Source organism: Octopus sinensis, linkage group LG5 (assembly GCF_006345805.1).
Source record: "Octopus sinensis linkage group LG5, ASM634580v1, whole genome shotgun sequence".
In the NCBI taxonomy this organism is placed as follows: domain Eukaryota; kingdom Metazoa; phylum Mollusca; class Cephalopoda; order Octopoda; family Octopodidae; genus Octopus; species Octopus sinensis.
In genome coordinates this window covers 120,017,932-120,032,180 of record NC_043001.1, presented here as the reverse complement: position 1 = coordinate 120,032,180, position 14,249 = coordinate 120,017,932, and the positions used below count along the sequence as shown (strand labels likewise).

At 36.0% G+C, this 14,249-nt stretch overlaps 1 non-coding gene across 1 annotated transcript; it reads right to left on the bottom strand.

Annotated features, from left to right (window-relative positions):
* Positions 1-14,085: 14,085 nt before the first annotated feature.
* LOC115212433 lies at positions 14,086-14,249 on the bottom strand. The gene has a single exon (XR_003881719.1). It is a non-coding gene; the product is annotated as a U1 spliceosomal RNA (small nuclear RNA).

The following is a 14,249-nucleotide window of genomic DNA, read 5'->3' as shown; positions in this document are numbered from 1 at the left end:
CATACATACATACATATGCATACGCATATGTGTATGTGTTTGTGTGTGGGTGTACGTGTGTGTATGTATGTATGAATATGTATACGCAAAAAGAAATATGTTAAATTAGTCTGAAGTAAATATTGTTAAATTCCATTAAATTCAGTTCATTATTTTCATATATAAAGCTGATAGAAGTAAGTAAATGAAAATTTCTTGTGACAAAAAAATCTTCGAAAGATATGAAAATATTGAAATACTGGAATTTATTTACAATTATTATTCGTTTTACTTTTATTGACTTTTATCTTGCACATCCATCAGATAAATTGAGTTTTCTACTGTGTATTTATTTAAATATTGGATAATATGAAAATGTAGGCGTAGTCTGGCTGGCTGAATGGTTAAGGAGCTGGCTTCGGAATCACGAAATTCCAGATTCTCGAATACTTGACCACTTACACACTAATTCGATGAGTTTGGTTGTTCATTTGATCATACAATCTAAAACTCATTGCTGGAAATTCTGACTGCGATCCGTTTTAATATGAAGATTAGTGTGTGTGCGTGTATGTGTGTGTGTGAATGAGTGTGTGTGAATGTGTGTGGGCGCGCGCGTGTGTCCAGTTGAAGGGTAGTTTTGAATGATGGCACTATTTCTAAAGTAGCTTTAGAGAATTACTGACTTTTATCGGGATGAGGAAAACTTAAATTTACAATCATATATTCAATGAAATAATATAGAGGTGAATAAAGAAGTCAACGTACTTTAATAAGTCGTAACAACAGCTTTCTCCTTTTAGCCATAAACTCAAAAATATTTATGACTTGGGGGAGGGTGTCCCTCTTTTTTCTTTTCTGCTGTTTAAACTTAATTAATTTGATCTTGATACAGAAACACTTGCAATTGCTGTTCTTACTTGGAAGACCAGATGGAATCATTTTCTGCGATAAATTGAGATGTGATCTCACAATTCCCTGCAATGAGTAGAATGCATATAATATCCTGAATTCTGTTAAAAGTTTATCCTCTTATTCAACACCATTAAACTAACCCCTAGTATTTAATTCTTAAAATTGACTACCAGTTGCCATATCTCCACCTGGATTTCTAGTTGAACGGCACAGCTAGGTTCTTGAGCTTCTTTAGGATTTTATCTGTCATTTCTTCATCCTTTCTTTTAATCTTAACTCAATTACCTGAAAAAATGTACACAGAAATGGATAATCATCACATACTTTCAGATTTTTTTACATTAATCATTCTATCTGAATTCACAATTTAAACGTTTATTTTTCTGTCTGTTGGTATTACTCTACTGGAAAGGAAAACTAAGAAAAGTATTAAAATTACTAAGATAAACGACCAACGTTTCTTGTAAATTAACATAAACAATAGTCAAATTCAGGATATTCTTACAAACACAACCATCTTTCACCGAGTTCTTTTCTGTTTCCTTAACCGCCATACGTTTGTTTTATGCTTTTCACTTTACTTCTTGCTTTTCTTATCTCTGCCTCGTATCCTGTTTCTTCTCAACAGATTAGTTGCATCCTAAGTCATTGATAACATCAGTAAAATCTACAGCGTCTCCTTTATTGCCAGGATAATACATATTATACAATTTGGTGCTTTTATTGATGAAAATAACACCAATTATATTGTCCTATAGTAAGGATAATGAGGCATTTTTATAGTATTCATTATCCATAATGACTATACCATTACCGTTGTCTGCTTCTTTAATTAGGCGAAATAAACATCGAAGATGCTTTACTTTATGCAGAAACTACAGGAACTACTTAGATGTACTTGGATAATTAAAGCCAAAGCAATGTCGGAGGTCCTTCGTTATCATCATCAGGACAACATTTTGCTTGATTTGGGAAACAAAGGCAGAATTAGTTTTCGCCCGTGAAAGGATCCCAGCTGTGGTCTCTTGTCAAACACAGCCACGTTGAACTGGTTTCATTTCCAATGCTTATCGCCTTGGTGGGTTGCTTCATTTGTTTGAGTTCCAGGCTAACCTTCTGCAGGAAATAACATTCCAATCCAGCTGGAAACACACGACAACCGACTGATCATTAAGTCTGCCATTCTGTATACTTTAGAGAGGTCTCAGTTTTTATCAAGTTTCCTGAGGTAATTAAGTTCATTCTTAAGTTTAGATTGTCGCTGGTTCTGTCTGATGTTATTTTTCAGCTTATAATTCCTGCTTCTTTATGCATGTTGGGATCGTCGGTTGTGGGAGATATTCTCTTTTGAGGGAGAGAATATAGGGATTTTTCCGGAGGGACTGCTACGTTGATTAAATATCCTGGAATTGATGTTACTGTTTTCGTATCCTTGATAAGTTTGGATGTTGGTTCTGGTTTTATTGTTCGTGGCTAAGTTTTGTAGATTTAAGGCTTTTTACAAGAATGGTATGCAGAGATAGGGAGAATGCACGAGCACATGTATGCGGTGTGTAAGTATTTATGTACGCATATATGTGTATATGTATGCGTATGAGTATGTTATATTTATTGTCAAAGAAATCGAATTGCTTTTAATGTTTTCCTGATTTCTTAATGTTTCTTTTTTCCTTAGAACGCTGACAATTCTACTTAAGTGTCTAAATAAGTGTGGTTATTTATGCTATTAGCTTCATCTTTAGAAATGAAGTTAATGCTCTAAAATTCTGTTAGGCAGCCAGTTAGTGGCTTGTTAAAGCATCAGATAAAATGTCTTATAGAATTCACTCCAGCTCCTTTTACTCTGAGTTCAAATTCCATTGACGTAAGCTTTGCTTCTCATCCTTTCGGTGTTAATGTTTAAAGAACCAGGCCAGTACTGGGTCGATTCTTCTCTATCTTTTATAGAAAAATTCAGCTGTGTTCAGACCTTGAGAGGGGTTGTTTCTATCAGATTCAGATGTTCAAGTTACGCCTCATTCTTGACAGTGCCATTATGATTCCCTCAGTTGTAGGCTCATGACAATCAATTTTATTTCTAATAAGTTTTCAAGTAGTATTTCAAGTAGTGAGAGCGCTTATTCAGTTGTCTTTCGGAAAGAGAGACAGAAAATTATGCAGAAATATCGTCTCTTCAAACACCTTCTACTATTTGGCTACTTGGATTGTTTTAAGTCTTCTCATCTCCCTACACTTCTGATAACCTTGCAAAAATGCAATTAACTATAAGATAATCATGATAGGAGAGATGTTCCTTCTGCTAGTTGCAGAAAAATACAGCTCTGAACCTTTCATTTTGAGCTGATGATCTTTTGGAATAAGAGGTGTCTCAGTACTGCAAAACAAGCTTTGTAAATGTGGGATCGATAATAAAATACCATAGCGTACCAATCAAGTAGTGGGGATCAATTTTTCCTTTCTCTCTCCTTCTCTCTCTCACATACTTTCTCTTCCCCCCCACTCTCTCTCTCTTTCTCTCTCTTTCTCTCTCTTTCTCTCTCTTTCTCTCTCTCTCTCTCTTTCTTTCTCTTACTCTCTCTCTCTCTCTCTCTCTCTCTCTCTCTCTCTCTCTCTCTCTCTCTCTCTTTCTTAAAAGCAGCTATGTAAAGGGGTAAAGACAAAACCAGTCTTGCCACCGTTTCACTGCCTCTCTCTGTAGATGCTTCCGTGAAGAAGATTAGACTATTAGCTAATTGTCTTTCATTGTTTCGAACGGTAGGACATGACTGGAACGAAGTTTGCCTGCTATTTCCGGTAGAGTGTCTTTTGCTGGTTATATGTCTTATAGAATTCGCTCCAGCATTTTGTGCTCCGAGTTCCAATCCCACTGAAGTCAAATTCGCCAGTCGTCCTTTCGGCCTAGCTCGATTCTACTCGATCTTTTATGGAAAAATTCAGCTGAATTGAGACCTTGAGAGAGATTGTTTCTATTAGATTCGTTGATCTACACATGTTCAATCTGGGAACAACAATCATCGCAACACCATTAAATAACCCGACAACGTTATCACCACCGATTCTTCTCGTCAAATATATCAAAACAAATACGCGTTTGTTGTCTTCACACCAGCATCATTTTGTCACCCTAATTCTGCAGATTCGAGAAAACTAACGGAACCGTTTGTCAGGAAGCTGCAACTCTGGGAAGTATATATACTCTATTTGTTGGAGTGAATGTGTTATAATGAAGAGAAATCTAATGCTGTAGGCTAAAAGAACTTCGCTGGGAGGAGAAAATCATTATTTCTCTAATTTGTTATAATAAACCTACATTTTTTTGTTTTGTTTTTTCTATGCTACCTATAATGTGTGTATACATACACACATACGCGCGCACACACACACACACACACACACACACACACACACACATATATATATATATAAATACACACATATATACATATATATATACATATATATACATATATACATATATATGTATACATACGTGTGTGTATATACATAATATATATATGTATATATATATGTGTGTGTGTGTGTGTGTGTGTGTGTGCATATATAAGCATAGATAGATAGATAGATAGATAGATAGATAGATAGATAGATAGATAGATAGATAGATAGATAGATAATATATTTGCCACTATACATATAACAAAAGAAAATTCAAAATTCTCAAAAAATGGCTTTCATTATTGAACTTAGGGAACTCGTGTCAGAGCTGGAGGAGGATATTTTTAGCAGATATGCTGACAAAGACTTCAGCAGATTTCCTGATGCTTCATTAAGTTCAAGAAAATAACTGGTTGAAATAACTCAGCAGTGCGTTCTGCTTACTCAATACCCATGTGATACGGAGCCTACTAATTTCATGGATAATATCAGTTTTTTCAATTCACTGCATCACCTATGCGAGATCAGCAGTAACGCGTGATTATATATTACATATTATATTGTCTCACATTGGGACACGCACACACACACACACACACACACCCACACATACACTGTCATGAACATTGTTGCTGATGCACTTTCATTAGGATCGTTTGATCTCTGATTTAAACTAAGCAAGAATTTTTTTTTCGTTGCTATATCATTATTATTACTTACAATATTATTCTGCTTGTTCCTGCGATATGGTTGTTTTGTCCATATCTTACTCCAAGGGAGGTAATAACTCAATGGAGAATGGTATACATAAACAGAGAAGTGGGGAAGAGGAGAAAGAAAGAAACCGAAGTAGTGGAACCAATGGAAAAAATAGGAAGAGAGAACGCGAGAGGAAAAGGGTGATATATATATGTATATATATATATATAATATATATATATATATATAGAGAGAGAGAGAGAGAGAGAGAGAGAGAGAGAGAGAGATAGATAGATAGATAGATAGATAGATAGATAGATAGATAGATAGATAGATAGATAGATAGATAGATAGATAGATAGATAGAGAAAAAGAGAGACAGAGACAGAGAAAGAGGGGCGAGAGAGAATTTGTATCCTGCATTTGTGTGTTCAAATCGCAGGCACAATCGAAATGTTTAACATAATGAAACAATATCAGGAAGATCTATAAATTTATGCATTAAAACATATATCAACGGATAGTTAAATTAAAGTGAAATAACCATAGTTAGAAAATAGCTGTGGGTGTTACAATGTTATCTTTTACATATTCCAGACCAAAGGTTGTGACCATGCTGGGACAACATCATTATTAATATTTTTTTTTTTATTTCATTTAAACACTAATCGGTGTTTTGAGAGTAGACAGATACGTACACCGGGAGAACGGAATATAGATATGATAGTTAATTAAGTAGACAGACAGGCAGACAGATGATAGATAGATAGATAGATAGATAGATAGATAGATAGAGAGAGAGAGAGAGAGAGAGAGAGAGGGGGGTAAATGAGTTTACAGATGTATCAATAGATATACAAACTGTTAGTTGAATTGCCATGAAATGTTATATTCAAAAGTACAGTTTGATTAAATCGTAAGATTTAAAACGAATCTTTTAAAATTCTTGCTTGTGTTTGATATATTAACGTAATATAGAAAAATAAATTATATATAGAATGTTAATTATCCAGTGTAGATAATTATCCAGCGTAAAAGAGAGTATTGCTTAAGGTCATACGTTCATAATTATTTATGGGGTGAAAATACCGAATGAGATTTTTCCCAGAGCCCTTAATTTTATTTGTTTTGTGTAAGATGGATGTGATAATTTAGTGAAAGAAAAAAGGACAGGGCCTATGATCCCTTTCAGGCACCCGAAAGTTTGCGAGAAAGGGAAGCAAGTTATCGTCAGCCCCAGAGAACTTGTCTGACTGCTAACGATAGAGAGGAATCTGCTAAAAGCACCCAAGTTACTAAACCGAGTGCCGGATTAAGTTTACCATCCAAGAATAAAAACGATCCTTCCGATCAGTTTCCGCGTAATTTCCTGAGCATATAATAGAAGACTTTTACCCAAGACACCACGCAGTGGAATAGAATCCGAAACCAATTAGTTGTGAAGCGAACTTTCATACGAGTTAATCATGAGTATTCCCAACAGCAAGGAACGAAGTAGTGTATAACAAAGTATCGTACTTCAGAATAAGCCAACATGAGCTAACAGTAGATTTATCTAATGCTCCAACGCAGAAGCCGCCAATTGAGCTCTCGATTTGCTAGAAAGGACATCAAAACCTCCCTCTAAGCACCTCCTGTCATTTTAAATAATGAACGACTCGTTGGAATGTTGAACGAGGCTGTCCAAGATGTTAACAAAGAGGCATCATCACGACTTGATCATTTTATTGTCTCAACTCTGACCTGCGACAAAGAAAAATCAATAAATGACAACTTATAAACCTAGAGTTGATAAACCCGTATCCTCTTCTCTCAAACATTTCGACATCTCTTTTAATATTAAACATCTTGCAACTGACAATTCTCCTTCAACTATAGAAATTCCACTAGCCAGCCTTTTATTTTTAAGCCTCTTTTTCTTTTCAGTGATACAATAATCAAGTAGAAAATCATTTGAAAGAATGTCAAACATACTTACAACATAAAAATATTAATATCAGAACCAGAAAACTAATTTAAAGTGTTATATATTGTCTACTCCATTATATGGAGCTGGAGTAGAGACATTAATAAAAGCATTATCAAATAAATGACAACCGTTTGAGATCCAAAAATAGACAAGACTTCTGAGAATGTTATGGTTAGGACACAAAGCCAATGCTGAAGTACTAAGAGCAGCAAAAAAATGTTTAAATGCTGAGGAAAGATTATTAGATAACTGCAAAGAGAGAAGACTAATAGAGTTTTTATAAAGATTTTTTAATAAAAGGCAAAATGATGAGGAGGAAACCAAGTACTATAACTTATGTAAATGGATAGTAGTGTGAATTCCATGGTCGAAACAGTTTGACACTAAATTTTGGTGATGCAGACAGCATGAAGAGATCTACACCAATCGCACAACCATTCTAGAAACAGTTGTAAAGAACTACCGGCATACCAATTTTTTCCATTCCGGACGAACCCTGACTCCTTACTATACATACATTCCTTTATGTATATTTGTATTTCTCATCAATATGCAATGTAATTAAATGTGTGTGTGTGTGTGTTATGAAATGCCTTGATACGCGTTAGCTCCCCGTTTATGCCTGTGTTCTGTTATGCTTATATCACCTTGTTCGATATATTGCTCATAGAGAATTTTCATTTAAGCAAGTGCCACACCCCTGAAGTTAAAGTCGTAGTTTAGGCACAAGTTCAACCTGAGCGTTCAGTGTGTGTACCAATTATCTTATGTCATTTGATATTTTATTACCCACATGCATGTATGTTCGAAGTAGTGCTGGGACTCTTGCGAAGTGATGCCTTTTAATGCTTCCGTCGTTTTTTTCTTCACCTCTTCCACATCTGCAAATTCCATTGCATCAGCCTTCATCACCAGTGATGACCTTCAAAATAAGGTCCGGACGAACTACCAACCTTTCTTTCAGTTCACGACACGCATTCAGCCTTGACTGCTTTTGAACTTCCAGGCACGAATTTTGCTGAAACTCTTTTCATTCGCAATTTCTCGCTCAAAATTCGTTGGCAGGAGCTTCAGGTCACACCGGTCATAACAAGTTCGTCAATTGTTTTGTAATGTTTTCTTTCGTTCGGGGGGGGGGGGTCGACGGTCGCCTTGTACGAGGTTGGTCCCCAAACGACAAATAACCATTCCTAAAGCGTGAAAACCACTGGTAAACTTGTATTTTGATCATGGCAGCGGTTTTGTAAGCTGTTTGAAGTATGACAACTGTTTCGGCTGCCGTTTTCCCCAGCAGAAAATAGAGTTTCACGGAAGCACGCTATTTCTTCGTTTCAACCATCGCAAAAGTCGATGTACAGGGGAGAAGTACTGCAAAACAAAGACGCACCGCGTGGAAATACGTCCTCACTGGACGACGCTGGTCGGTAGACTAATGCTTGAGGGCTGCATCAGGTGACTTCTTGCGGCGGAAGCCTGAACTACAATCTGCTTATTCCACAGAGAACGCTTCCGGTTACTTTTGGGTACTCCCTCATGTGTGTGTGTGTGTGTGAATGCGCGCGCATATACATACATATATATATATATATAATATATATATATATATACACATACATGCATACATATATTATTATTATTGAATGAGAGAGCAGTGCATGCCATCAAAGTGACACTGGGGTAAAATATACGAAGCCCAATATACCCATCATGACTACCCGTCTGATAAAGGTACACCAGGCACATGCATCACAACCATATGTGCGCGACATGGTGATCTCATATCAAGATAAACAGCACATGACCTTGCAGGTGGGGCCCAGTTAGAATTTTCTTCAGGTTGAGTAGCCCATCCCACTCAAAAAGTCCCTGAATAAGGGTTGTTTAAGGATGTTGAAAGAACCACCCATGTTTCCAGAGGTGAATTATTCAAACCCCAAAGAATCCCTCTCAACACATGGCTATGATGATTATTATTATTATTATTATTATTATTATTATTATTATTATTATCATTATTATTATTATTATTATTATTATTATTATTATTATTATTTTATTATTATTATTATTATTATCATTATTATTATTATTATTATTATTATTATTATCATTATTATTATTATTATTATTACTTTTTTTTTTCTTCTTTCAAATTTTCTTCCATTTCTTGCCGAGTGTCTTCCCGACTCCTAGGGCAAAGAAACTCATAGTTTATATTGGTAGGCCATTAAACCAAACTCAGTAGTTCGTTAATTTTTTTTTTTTTTTTTTTTTAAGTTAAATTAAAATTAAAATACATGAGCAGCAACAGTTCTCACATCGACAATGCTCTTCTCAATACGTGTGATGTACCAGTTAAGACAATCTTTTGCACTTCTTGCAGGGATGGTAAGCCAGGGATCATTCTCATATAATTTTCGGTTCCCTTCTTGATCATTCCTAGTGCTCCTACGATCACTGGTATTGTAACCGCCTTGAGATGCCACATTTTCTCAATTTCAATGAGTAGGTCTTTATATTTTCTGAGCTTGTCAAACTCTTTCGCTGAGATATTATGATCACAGGGGATGCTCATGTCGATCAATAAGCAAACTTTATTGTTTTGGTCTTTCACAACAATATCTGGTTTATTGGCCTTGATGGTTCGGTCTGTATGTACTGGAAAGTCCCACAGAATGGTTACATTTTCTCCTTCAGTTACAGCCTCAGGGTGGTGATTATACCACTTGTCGGCAGTTTTGATATTGTAATGCCGACTTATTAGCCAGTGGAGATATTGGCCAACTCTGTCATGTCTTAATTTATACTCCACTGGTGCTAAGACTTTACATCCAGAGATTAGGTGGTCCACTGTTTCAATCATGTCGTTGCAGAATCGGCATTTTGGGTCTGCTCCATTTTTCATCACATTGGCCTGGTAGTTCCGGGTTAATAGGCTTTGGTCTTGAGCAGCCAGGATGAAACCTTCGCTCTCTGCTTTTAGCCCTGAGCTCCGCAGCCACTGATGGGTTTGCTTCTGGTCAACATCAGCTTGTTTGCTGCGGGTCACATATTTGCCGTGCAGAGGTTTCTCCTCCCACCTATCAGCCAATTGCTCGTGCGCTTTTTTCATTGCCATCATTTTCACCTTCTTTGCAACAATGGTTGCCGTACTTCCCTCGGGTTGTTCAGTTTGGGTATCCTGCACGAGATCAATAGCAAATTTTTTGCTTTCCTTGATGATAGAATGAAGCTTCTTTCGTCTCTCGTGATTTTCCACGAGCTTTAGCATCCAGTCATTCGATATTTCGAGATATTTGGCCAGTCCAATTGTGGTTGTTTTGTAAGCTAGTTCAAATAGGATCAGGCCTCGACCTCCTTGGGCTCTGGGAAGGTAAAGGCGATCTACGTCTGCATTTGGGTGGTGCATCCTATTACAACTCAGCAGCTTGCGTATTTTTCTATCTATATTCTTTACTTCACTCATATTCCAGTTCAACACATTGTAGCTATAAGTAACAACTGGAACTGCTAAGGAATTTATAGCTAACACCTTGTTACGTGCATTTAGTTCAGATTTCAGGACTGCACGAACTCTCCTATAACATTCCTTCCTGATTTTCTCTTTCATGCTTGCATGCTGAATACCAGAGCCTTCATTTATCCCTAAATATTTGTATGTCTGTTCTTGCTCAAGCTCTCTTATGACTGTGTCAACATCTAACACGACTGAATTTGTGGTCTTCACTTTCCTTTCTGGAAAGTGGCCTTGGCACACTTCTCAAGTCCAAACTCCATCCCGATGTCATCGCTGAATGATTTCACGGTGCGCAACAGGCCTTCAAGTTCATTATTGTCTTTACCATAAAGTTTTAAGTCATCCATATAAAATAGATGGCTTATTTTTTTATTGGCAATTTTATACCCATACCCTGTTCTGTTTAATTCACTTGTAAGGGGTATTGTTTAATTCACTTGTAAGCAGAATATTAAAGGTGAAAGTGAGTCACCTTGAAAAATTCCACAGTTGATGTTTATGTTTTCTGAGGCAAGTACTCCATTAGAGTGGTATAATTGGAGATTCGTATTCCACAACGACATATTGTGCTTCAGGAAGTTTGAAATCACAGGGGAAATTTTAAAGATGTCCAGCGATCTCAAGATCCATGGATGCGGTATACTGTCGAATGCCTTTTTATAGTCAATCCATGCGGTGCTGAGATTTCTGCGCTTGTTGTGACAGTTCTCAAGGATCATACGATTGATTAGCAGTTGATCTTTGCATCCGTAAGAGCCTCGGCGGCACCCTTTTTGTTCAATGGGGAAAATATCGTTCTTCTCCATGAATGCATATGTTTTCTCCGCCAGGATAGATGTTAGGATTTTATACGTGGTGGATAGACAGGTTATAGGCCGATAGTTTTTTGGAAGGTTGGTTTCGTTATTCTTTGGGAGTAGGTAAGTAATGCCACTTGCTAACCATTCAGGTGTTTTCTTTGGGTCTCTCAAAATTATTATTATTATTATTATTATTATTATTATTATTATTATTATTATTATTATTATTATTATTATTATATTATTATTATTATATTATCATTATTATTATTGACTTTGCCTTTCATCCATTGGGATCGATAAATTAAATACCAATTAAATATTAGGGCCGATGTAACCGAGTAGCCCCGTCCCCCACCATTTCAGGCCTTCTGCCTCCAGTAGAAAGAATTATTATTATTATTATATTATTATTATTATTATTATTATTATTATTATTATATTATTATTATTATTATTATTATTATTATTATTATTATTATTATTATTATTATTATTATTATTATTATTATTGTTATTATTATTATTATTGGTTTTTCTTCTTTCAATTGTGTTTCCATTTTCTTGCCGATTGTTTTCTCGACACACAGAGCAAAAGCCTCTCTGAATACATTGAAATGCCATTAAAATAAACACACTAGTAGTGTGTACTAGTCTATGTACAAAATCGAATAAAGTTATGCATATTTACATGGAAGATAATCGTTTTCACAGCGACAGTGCTCTTGAATTCTCCTGTTTCAGTCACCTTTTGAGTAGCTTTGGTTGCCGAAAGTAATCTTTCTTTACTCCGCGCGATACAATTTTCCAGACCCTGTATCGCAGTACTAACAGTGTCTTCTGCTTTTAGTAATTCTCTGCCACCTTCTTTTCTTGGTAGGTAGAGTCGGTTGGTATTACTTTTAGGTCGGAGTGCGTTGTACATTGTGAGCAATATTCTAGTTCTGCTGTCCAGGTTTCGCAGTTCAATCTTTACCCATTTCAGAAAGGTAGCGGAGTATCTCAATTCGAGAATAGCCCATGTATTGATGGCCTTAATGATGTTCCCTCCATTTAATTATATTTCGAGTACCTTCCTGATTCTCCTTTTTTACTCTTTAGTGACTCTCTCACTCTCTCATATTTCTCCTTCCATTATCCACCTATCTTGTAGCATTCCTATGTATTTATACTCCTCATCATTCCACAGCGATCTAATGATGTTTTCTTGTACAAATTTTATGCCATCAGACTTCATTTTCCGGCCTCTCTCTATAACTAGTACTGCGCACGTATTTTCCCCAAACTGCATTCCAATTTCTTTATTGAATACTCTCACTCTTTGGATCAGAGAATTCAAGTCTGTCTCATGTTTTGTACATTTCTTAAGACCATCAATATGAAGTAGGTATTTATTTTCATCTTCGTTTTGGTAAACTCATAGTCTGGCTTGGATTTTCTCAGCATAGTTGTTGGCAGAATTAACGCAATTACGAGGAGTAACGGAAAGAGCGAGTCTCCATGAAAAATTCCCCGGCCTATTTTCATATTACCTAGCTATTCATTTGCACTCCGAGCATCCTCATACACTTCAAGAGCCAGCTGTGTGGGACATTGTCGTAAGCCTTCCATTCAAAAGCTAAATTCTTCCTGTTTACCTGTACCTCATTTAATATTCTGCTACCTATTTATAGCAGATCAGCTCTACTCCTTGATTTACATCCTTTTTTTCACCTCTGGTAGTAGGTTCTTTTCCGGAAAATCATATACTTCATCTGCCATGAAGTCCGAGTAATGATAAGCAAGTAATAGGTCTATAATTGCTGACTTTCTTTTCTTTGTCCTTCTGCATCAGTACTGTCCTTTCTTTTGTCATCCATGTTGGGAGTTCCATCTTCTATGCAGTAAGTAAAAGATGGTCGTATAAAAAAGTGTAAACTTGGGAGGTTTTTGAGCCAGAAACCCAGTAAGCCATCTGAACTGGGGGGGGGCTTTCCAATTTGCTTTATTCCTTATTATCTCTTTGACTTTCTTTTCCGTGATTGTCTCTTTTATTTTCTTATTTGTCATTGTTATATATTCTTGTGTCACTCCAGCTTCCATTTCTCTTTTAAATTTCCCGCAACCAGTCTGCTTTTATATTATGTTTGCTTCAGATTTTTGCCCAGAATTTCCTTGCTGCTCCAACATGATATATCATTTCCCTGATGCTCTTCTTCACTGTTCAGTTGTTTATAGGATTCTTGAAAAGTCTATTCTGCTGGTACTTATCTGTTCCCTGTTGGAATCTGTTTTGTTTTTTTTTATCGACGCTGCTTTGATTTTTTTGTTTTAGTTCTTCTTTAACTATTTGCAGTCCTTTCTGCATTATGTTGTACTTCCTTTGCAGTTCCTTCCTGTGTCTTTCCTTCGCCTTCTTTTTTTCTAAGATTGCATTTATCCTTCTGTGTTATGAACAACGTAGCAGAGATATTTTAATAAAAAAAAAAATGAGAATCACAAGATCTTGTAAGATTTCCCCATAAATTCTGACCATACTATTGAAGCAAAATAACCGGGTATATTCGTATAGGACAAAATAAACAAACAGTATTAAATCATCTGTAGTAATTGATGCACTTGGCACAGAACTTAAAATTATGCCTAAAAGATTAAAAGAGATTGGAATTGAAACTCGCAGAAAATACTATCCTACATCCTGCAAGAATCTTAAGGAAGATTCTTGAGATTTGAGGAGACTTGTTGTCACCAAACTTCAAAGTGAAATATTTAACTAAATTAGAATGCACTAGCAAATAATAATAATAATAATAATAATAATAATAATAATAATAATAATAATAATAATAATAATAATAATAAAGAGAAATAACGCACCGAGTCACCCACATTTGGGGCGATCGCAAACGTCAACCCAACCGGAATGCAATGGAAGGGCCTCACTCTGGGAAAACCACCTTGCTGATAGTGGTTTCCCCCTGTGCCAGGTAAGTAT